Below are 9,538 nucleotides of genomic sequence, written 5' to 3' on the forward strand. Positions count from 1 at the left end.
GACCAATATAGTAGTTATATTGCACGAAACAGATCTCAGTGTTAACCGTACAATTTCTGGGGCTGCGAGATGACGATTCGATGCCTTTTATTTGACTGTCATCACTGTGGTGTGGATAGGAAACCAAACTCGACTGCGCTTAATTGCACCTTGTTGGGGGAGAGAACCATTGTCCAGACTGTGCTCAACACTCTTGCGTTGCCCTGCTACTTGACATATGGGCTGTTGCTGTAGTGCATGGCATCGCATTAATTTGCACACATTATTTTCCTTTGTATTTTAAATCTCGGCTCTCCTGTTGCCTTTCATTCCGTTTATAAACGTTCCCCAGCACAAAGCAGTATAATTACACTGACTAACCTGCCTGTCTCCCTATCTTTCTTCCTCCTTCGGCCAAGAGCACGTGTCAGCATTATAACGCTAGATGTCGATGATTTACTACAGAAAGCAGAACATTCTATATCACAAACTTCACATGTGCGTAACTCATAAGTTATTGCAAACGACATGTCAACGTGTCCGACCTTTGAAGTGACAGCATTGTATGTGAAATTTGACTGGAAATATTAATACCAAAGTCCGTCCCAACTTAATCTCAACACAATCAGCGCATGCGTAGTGAAAACAATGTAATCAAGCGATGACAACAGGCGAACACACCTAATGATCTCAGCAAGCAAGCAAAGCGAGCAAAATACGTTCAGTTTCGAACTTCGAGTTCTGCACAAACACATTTCACATATACTTGGCCTCTTCGAAATCAACTCAATGTGCATGGGCTTATAGTTTATTTCACAGTCATATTTCCTCCCACTTGCAGGTAATAATTGACCCACATTGTCAGCTGGCACTCAGGCGCTTTATGTCCCTTACACTTACTGGCATTCAGCGGCACCTGCATTCATTTACACTCGCCTAAACTAATTCAGTGACTTCACACTCTTGTGAAATGAGCAGAAATGAGTGATGGGGCTCTCGAATGTGTGTCTACCTGCACTGATATTACAGCGCGTGTAAGTGCTTCGATGTCATCCGCATGTGAGCAATATTACAAACACTTGTCTCTTTCTGAGCCCCGCCCCACTGTTTTGCTAGCGAAACATGAACTTTTTCTTCATGTGCAAATGTGCACAAGCAAATAATTTTGCACGCTGCAATGAACAGCCATTCTGGGCCTGATTTTCGCATACCGGTGATGTTGTCCACTCTACAGTTTCAATAGGAGAGCCAAGGTTCTGCTTTCTTTGGTGGCGTTGTTAATAGTGTCGACTTCTCCCGCTTGAATCCTGCAAAGAAGAAAATTTCAGTTAGCGGAGAATAAAAAAATGTGCAAATTTGATCATTCGAGAAACATAAGCTCATAATAAAAGTCTTATTAAGGCCTACTTTGGGGCTAGTGTCATAGTCGAACATCGACACTACATAGCCATCACTACACGAATGCAAAATGTACAAATTCTTGATATGTTCTTTTCTTTCGTTCATATTTTTTTAGCTATGCAGAGCTGCTTTCGGACAAGACTATGAAGCAATGCAAGTACTGAAAGGCATAGGTTCTTCAGTCTGCAATAAAATTTGAAACTGCTACGCTCAACGTCAATTATCCCGCCGGTGAAATTTTGCTGCTGGCAAAATTTCAGCGGGCTAACACTCGTTACTTGTAGAAGGGGCACTTCGCCCCTTCTACAAGTAACGAGTGTACTGCTAATCAGCAAGAGATATTGCATCAAATTCTGCTTCTAGCACAAAGCGACACTTAGGAGCTGCTGCGTCGTCAGAGGTAAATTATTTTCTCGTCAAACAGGCTTGGATCTAAATTGGGCTTTGAATTCCAGTGAACTCGACGCATTGAACAGGAAAACCAGGAACCTACGAAAATCCACGCACTACACAGATGAAAGTGCGTAACACACTAGAAAATTATTCAAAATAAAAGTCATTCGACACACAGTCCAACTACGAAGTGCAATGAATTTATTTCGCAAAGTCCACGGAGGGGATAAAAAAAGAAAAAAGAACGGCAGATTTCATGGTTAGAACGCTACACGCGATTACTAGTGAGACAAAGAAGAAACGGGAACGCAGGGAGGTTAACCAGATGGTAATCTCCAGTTTGCTACCCTACGCTGGGGAGAGAGAGGAGTGGCAGGAAAGTAGAGAGAGAGAAAAAAGGGAGCACAGATACACAATTACTGCGGCGCTATAAAACGGAAGCCCTAATCAAAATTCGAGCATGCAATTTCTACAAATGAACACCTGGCTACACAAGAAAAAAATATCGCCAGCAATAGTGCAACTGGAGAACACCGCAACGGAATTCCACCTGCAGTTATAGCTAGTTCACACGCCAAAACTTCAATGCGCGTGTCCGCATTAGTACTACACGTTCAGACGTTTAAATCACCGAGATTCGTTATCTGCTGGCTTATGATATTGCAATCATAAAAATTAAGCTTTTAGTCAGCTTAGCGTATGGGAAGCAAAAATCAACCTACCGAATCGACACAGGTTCGCAGCTCTACAGCACACACTCCTGGGCCCGCCAATCCAGCGCTCATGGCGGCCCGCCGCCGCCCTATCACCCGTCTGGCCATCGAACTCCCATGAGTTGTCGAAGTTGCACTGGCTTCTTGCATTTACAGGTAACATCGGTGGAATGGAACCTCAGTGACATCACCGAGAGCGTTCAGCGACGCGGCCAGATCACTTCACAACACGAACACAGTCACATAACGTCGCCGGTACAAAAATATGGCGATAATCGCCGCCGAAAACAATCGCCTCGTCCGAGGGCTTATGCTATGCTCTCGTACCTTCCCGACCAGTACAGTCTTACCTCCTCCTCCGCCATCAAAGCAACGCAGAGGCGACGACTTCTTTCTCTTCATTCTCTCCTTTTGCCTTTCGCTTTTCTTTCTCCCCTCAAAGCATCTCTCTCACCGCTCCTTGCAGATTTGGCTTTGTAACACTCTCTCAACGCTTCGGCGCGCTTCTTGGGCACCAAATTCGCAAGGCTGCATATAAACGTTGCGCACCCTCTCGGCCGCATATAGCGGGCCTACCCTGTCGCCGCAGATATTGCCGCGCTTAAGATTGCTTGAAAGCCCGTTTAAATGTAGTACTTTGCGCTGGAACAAAAATATACCGCATATGTGCAGGACGTTATACGGGACTTGACTAAGAGCGTAGATGACGCAACAACTACAAGATGTCGACGCTTTTTCAGAATTCTAAAGCGTAGGAGTTAACGGTATTTCACGAGAGTTGTGATACAAAAGCGGTCATTAAATTGTGCTCTTACGCTTCAGTGTCGTGCTGCGTTCTTCTTCTAACACCTTAGTTGCGCACCAAGCTTACCGCATCAATGCGAATTTCCCAACAAATCGCACCTTTTCTTCGAAATTTTCGAATATCTGGGGAAAACTTAGTTCAAGAAGGGATAGTATTTCAATATCTACACACTGGATGCAACCCACTTCGTGAAATCTTTCTTCGCATGCGCCAAATGGTTATACTTAGAAATAACGTCCACTTATGCGTACAAAATATAAGCAGAGTTGTCATTTTCCCAAATGTATGCCGGGGGAAGGTGTCATGTGTTTAAATATCGAACCTATAGAGGCGGCTTGAGGCCTCTAGATGAGTGTAAACGTTGACACATGGCTAGTAGAGACAATTATGGCGAGCACAAGCTAGTCTAGACCCGTATCGTCCAATAAACGATAAATGTCTTCGAAGACAATGCAGATAATACTCACTTGATCAACGCGATTGACTGCGCCTGATATCAATGGGTCGCAACCTCGAAACCATATGGTCAATGCCACGCCCATTGAGAAGAGTGCTCCATAACCGCAAGAGAAAAGGAAAGAACTGGTAATCGCAGTCCTGCAACGCATGCATAAAAGGTGCATGAGGGCTTCATCTTCTATTAGCCACTTGGAATATAATATGTGTAAAGCTTCAGATCCGCAGTTTGGAGTCACATTTTTCATGATCAAGAACATCGAACTCTATTCCCATACTATTCTCGCTCCAATAATTGACCAATCAGCGTTTCAGTCAATCCTAGTAATCAAGGAACTGAAAATATTTCATATTCGTTTTTTCAAGGCTGGTGTATTTTGTCCCAATTGCCTCGATTCATTTGCTTATTTTGAATCTTTACTCGTTTTGTTGTGTCGGCGATTATCAACGGGTAGTTTCTAATTACATATACTCTCCTGTTCGAGTGCTTATAGTAATTAATATGATTTCATTTTAACGTATAACTTCGCAGACTTTTTACTTGGCGTCCTGGTGACACCGTGGGAATAATGTAACCAACTTTGTCAGTGATTGTTCATGAATGTTGAAATAATGCCCTCTATAAAATTTTGTCGTCCAATTTTTTATCATATTCAAGTTCACTTTCAGGAACTCACCTGAACCACCCCGTGGAGTATTGAATTAGTTAAAAACGACACCATCTTTCTCAAGCCTCTGCCTACATCCATTATTTTTCTTCGTATCTCAGTGTTCAACATACTGCTTTCAGAACACTCGATCCTTAATAGAGATTCGCGATCAAAGTGTCTTTGTCCAGCGCTGCCAATCAGTTATTTTATTGTCGCATTATTTTGCTGTTGATATTAACTCCGAATAACACCAATAATATTGACTAACACGAATAACACCAATATTCTTTGTGTCAGAACATTATTTCAAACCGGCTATGCAAATATGGTATTTTCCACATAATAAATATCGCAGTTGCTTTTTTGAAAATTTTCTTCTTTGCGACTTACACAACGGTGCAACCTACGTATCCTTGAAATCATGCCCGCTGGCGCGAACATTATATGCGTTTTTATTTTAAGCTCAAGAAACCATGTGCGGCAACAGTCTGGAAGAAATCGAACCTCGTATTAACAGTGAAGCAACCGTGCCAACAGATATTTGCTCCTATGACTCGCCGGTTAGGCAGCACGGTAGCAGCCAGCTTGGCCGCCTTGATATGGGCGACTCCCCCATTGGAGGTCACGTGTAGTAGTTTACTGTCATACCTTAGTTTTTTTTTTTGTGTTTTTTTTAACAAAAAAGTTAAGCCCATCGAACTGACGTGTTAAATAAGGAAATGGTTCGGCAAACTTTATTGCGCGTTGTGGCCCCTGAGATGTGCCCGTTGCAAAAAGCCCAACTTGGTTATCCTCATTATCAGTCTCCAGCGCGAGAAGTCGAAGCGCTTCGGGCTTCCGGTCGCCATTTCGCGTTTGTATTCAGGCTCAGGCAGGCGTGTTGTGGTCGTTCGCGTGTTCGTCCTGAGCACGCCACCCCGCAGGAGCAATGCGAACGACGTGCCTAAACGTGCCGTAAAAAATTATTCAGAGGCTGATGGTGTTGACCCAGCGATGCTGCCGGCCGAAGTGGCTGAACTACCTCGGAGGACGAGGTGTGGAATGGTTTCCGGTAAAGTGGAATAAACATTCCTTTTCTGCGCCTAAGATGTGTAGTGGTTGAAGTGCTCCAATTATTCTTTATCCATACCACTGCTGAAACGTTGCTTCAAGGCCATGCTTACTCCCGGTAGGAATATGTGGGGGCTTTATCACTGAGGCGCCGCGAGAGACCGACAGAAGTGAACATCGCTGCGACGCGGCCACTGGATCGACTGTTAAAAACTGCCCGAAATTGAAAGCGCGGTTGCAAAAGTGGTGTTGAGTTGAATTACTGTTTATTTAGTTTTCTATGGGCATGTTCAATGGTTGCATAACTTCTCAATTTATTTTTCTTCTGCTTTTTTGTACTGCTAGAATTTGCTGCTCTAAAATTTCTTTGTGGAAATACATTGTCTTGAAATGGTAAAGCACGCTATATTGCAGTGAATGTACAAGCGCGCATAATCGCCCTCCATCATGCCGAACGAGTTAAAATAACTGCGTCTTCTACACCGGTGCGACTTATAGTCCGGCAAATGCGGTGCAGAGTGGTAGGACTTAGAAATGTGAGATAACTACTGCGTAAGTGCCTATTCAGCATCATCATCATCAGCGTATATTTATGTCCACTGCAGCATGAAGGCCTCTCCCTGCAATCTTTCATCACCCTTGACTTGTGCTAGCTGATTCCAACTTGCACCTGCAGGTTTCCTAACTTCATCATTCCACCTAGTTTTCTGCCGTCCTCGACTGTGATTCCCGTCTCTTGGTATCCATTCTGTAACTCCTATGGTCCACCGGTTATCCATACTACGCATTAAATGGCCTGCCCAGCTCAACTAAAACATTCAACTAAAAAAACAACATATTGTGCACGGAAGTTTACCTTTGGGCGTCTTTGAGTGTTCTGGATGCTAGCAACCTTTGTGCAACAACTTGGTCGAAGCACAAGCGGCACATTGTTGGAGCGGCTGAACCGAAAATACAACTCCATATATTTTCTTCGCTGGTAAAATCCAGGCTGTAGCTGTTAAGACAGACATATTTTCCAGTTTAGGCTTCAGAACGTCTACGATTTTCTTGTCTAGCAACAAAGTTAATTGCATTATGAGAGGCAGGGCCCTTCTGAAACTATAGTATTTCCAAAAATATCACCATCTCGTCGATTAGTTTTCACTTTCTGCATTTCTGTGACCAACCATCGAAATAGGGAAGTCAATACGGCATCGTCGCCTACATTTAGGACTGTTCAGCTTTGAGTGAACTTTCTCAGAGGGGTTGAATACGCCCATGAACTGAATATCTCTCACAAGTTTGAGAAGGCACAAGTTTTCTACAGTGAGGCATGCAAGCGCTGAGGATTTCATTCTTGTAAAATGTTAATTAGATCAGCCCACTGCGCGACAATCGCCATTCACAATCAGGTACTATTCAAAATGTTATATTTGAACTTCACATAAAAAGGTGTTATTTACAGTCAGGTGCCATTCGAAATGAGATATTATAAAAAAGATATCGATATATTGTGCACTTACTTTGCGATATATTTAGTGATGTCCATGCCTTTCAGCGGAAGAACTGCTGCGTTTGGTGACATGTAATCAATTATTACCTTAGCGACGATGGTCGCTGGGGCGCAAAAGATTACCAGGAGCTGCACACAGTCCGTCCAAACGACACCTCGAAGTCCACCCTTAAAAGAAAGGAATCGCGTAGTGCAGATATAGAATTGATCTTTTCGTTTCTGAGAGGCAATAGCGTCAATAACTAACTGCAAACGCATGGTATTGGCAGCATGATTTTTAGTGATCCATGGCGAAATGTGTATGCTTTGTTTAGTGCAGCCAATACAAGCCGCGGAAAGGTTCACCGAAAGATAAATTCGTGCGCAGAAAGATAACGAGCTGTCGCAAAAAAATTAACAATTTCTTCACGCAGTGGCATTGCCATACTAAAAGTAAGCTTTATCTAGGGCTCGACTCCGATGCCACCTTTTCAAATGCATGTAAAACACAGAAACACTTTTCTGAAATAACCTCTGAGCCGATGTTAAAGAAATTTGTTGTATCTGAGAGACAAATTAAATTATGGTGACTGTTGGAAGCTAATTTGATTTTGAGCATGATTGTTTTGAACAAATTTTCAGAAATTCGTAAGCTAGAAAAAAAATATACGCACGAAGTGTACAAATTCATTGCTCTGCACCAAGAACAGATATCGCAGTTCTGCAAACTGCATCCACTAGATCATCCAAAGCGGACAAATCTGTTATGTCAACTTGTATATTATGTGATTTTTTTTCATATTGTTTACAAGCATTTTACAAATGATACACTCGCATATTACTCACTTTCTTTACAGCCATGGGTAATATATCAATTTTCTTTGCTTTAGATGTACTAATAGGTGAAATTTACAGAACTATGATATCGTTTTTATTGCATAGTTAGAGTGGTAAACATGATAGTTTCGTTTTCTGAGAATTTGAAATTTTGCCTATTTTCATAAAATAAAAGAAGACATAAATATAGAATCCGCAACCACCAGTAACAAGATTTTAGCATTTTCTTTGAAATGCCTCAACCCTCATCAAATTTGGTGTAGTGGTTGCGAGAAAAACGATTTCTCCTTTCCCATGTATTTAGGCAGGAGCCACCGTGCTAAAGCTTCCTCTTTGCGTACCACAGCAATATATGACGAAAGAACCAAAAAAGATCAGCGCATATAGGTCCACAAGTACGAATAGCTACGCCTATCTCTGCTTCAATGCAAGACAATTATAAAAGCAGAGGAGTTAACGTTAAAAAATATTTTACTAACGCTTGTAAGAGCGAAATGTCATAGCTTAATAAACTACTGCTAAGAGTCGTTCCTGAACCGTTCAGCTTATGATAGCGTCACAGATAAAGCGTGAGAAGCCAATCAGTTCTGCGGACTCCTCAATGTAGAGGAAAGCCCATGAAGAGGAAAATCGGCATCAACCCGTCTTTCAGCACGAAGTAAATTTTTCTTCCACAGTGAAGCTTTCCTTCTGAGAAACCCCAACTTCGATGCTTCGTGCTACACGACGGGTGGATGCAATTTTTTTTATCTTTCATAAAAGGCGTACAGAGAACGCGTGTGATGAAGGAGATATGTTTACTATACGGGAAAGAAAGGAATCCGATATTCCTTTCCACTGAAACAAATCTACAAACTTCATCCCGAGCTTTACTATTTTATTCCATGAGGCTCTCGCAAGCTCTACTCGGATCCAGAAACCTCGATAAGTCTTCTCTGGTGCCTGAACTCCTCACTGGAAAATCGCTCAATATTTATTTAGCTAGTCATTTCAGAAGTACTGCTAGCCCAGATCGGGAAATAGCGATGGGGCCATAAAGTTAATTTTTTTAATTATGGGGTTTTACGTGCCAAAACCACGATCTGATTATGAGGCACGCCGTAGTGGGGAACTCCGGAAATTTGGACCACCTGGAGTTCTTTAACGTGCACCTAAATCTAAGTACACGGGTGTTTTCGCATTTCACCCCCATCGAAATGCGGCTGCTGTTGCCGGGATTCGATCCCACGACCTCGTGCTCAGCATGAGGCCATAAAGTCGCCTGGAACCTATGCTCGACGAACCTACCGTACACGTGCTCCATCTAACGCGCGCCAAGCTATTTAAAAGGGGCTACGAGATACGACAATGGGACCAACGGCCTAACAGAATGTTTCTGTTACCACTGATCAGCGAATTAATCAAAATTATTTCGCTAAAGTTAAAATTACTTGCATGTTTGCGTAAACTCGACTGTAAAATTACCCGCGTTGCATTCAACTCGTTACATTTCCCTCTGCGCATTTCAGGCGCGTGAGAGTAGCGCTCTCAAAAATGGTTGCATAGAATCAACTCTACTCAGTGGCTGATTTGGTGACCGTTGAAAAGTGACAAGGCTACAGCGCAGCTGTTGGCTGCTGCTACGAGCAAGAAGCGGCGTCACCCTGCTTGCTAGACCATGGCACACCGGCTTAGGGTGGTGATGAAAGTTACGAACGAAGCGAAGCACAAAAAGATAAAAAAACAAGTCGTGGCTACTTAGTTGTAGCGGCCGCCAACACAACGCCGTCGCCTTGTCACT

At 42.9% G+C, this 9,538-nt stretch overlaps 1 long non-coding RNA gene across 1 annotated transcript; it reads right to left on the minus strand.

The window, feature by feature from the left end:
* Positions 1 to 3,758: 3,758 nt before the first annotated feature.
* Positions 3,759 to 7,102, minus strand: LOC125945419 (uncharacterized). Its single transcript, XR_007466885.1, has 3 exons — positions 6,953 to 7,102; positions 6,304 to 6,444; positions 3,759 to 3,888 (listed from the first exon to the last, which is right to left on the minus strand). It is a non-coding gene; the product is annotated as an uncharacterized LOC125945419 (long non-coding RNA).
* Positions 7,103 to 9,538: the final 2,436 nt, after the last annotated feature.

This window comes from Dermacentor silvarum, chromosome 5 (assembly GCF_013339745.2).
Source record: "Dermacentor silvarum isolate Dsil-2018 chromosome 5, BIME_Dsil_1.4, whole genome shotgun sequence".
Lineage (NCBI taxonomy): Eukaryota > Metazoa > Arthropoda > Arachnida > Ixodida > Ixodidae > Dermacentor > Dermacentor silvarum.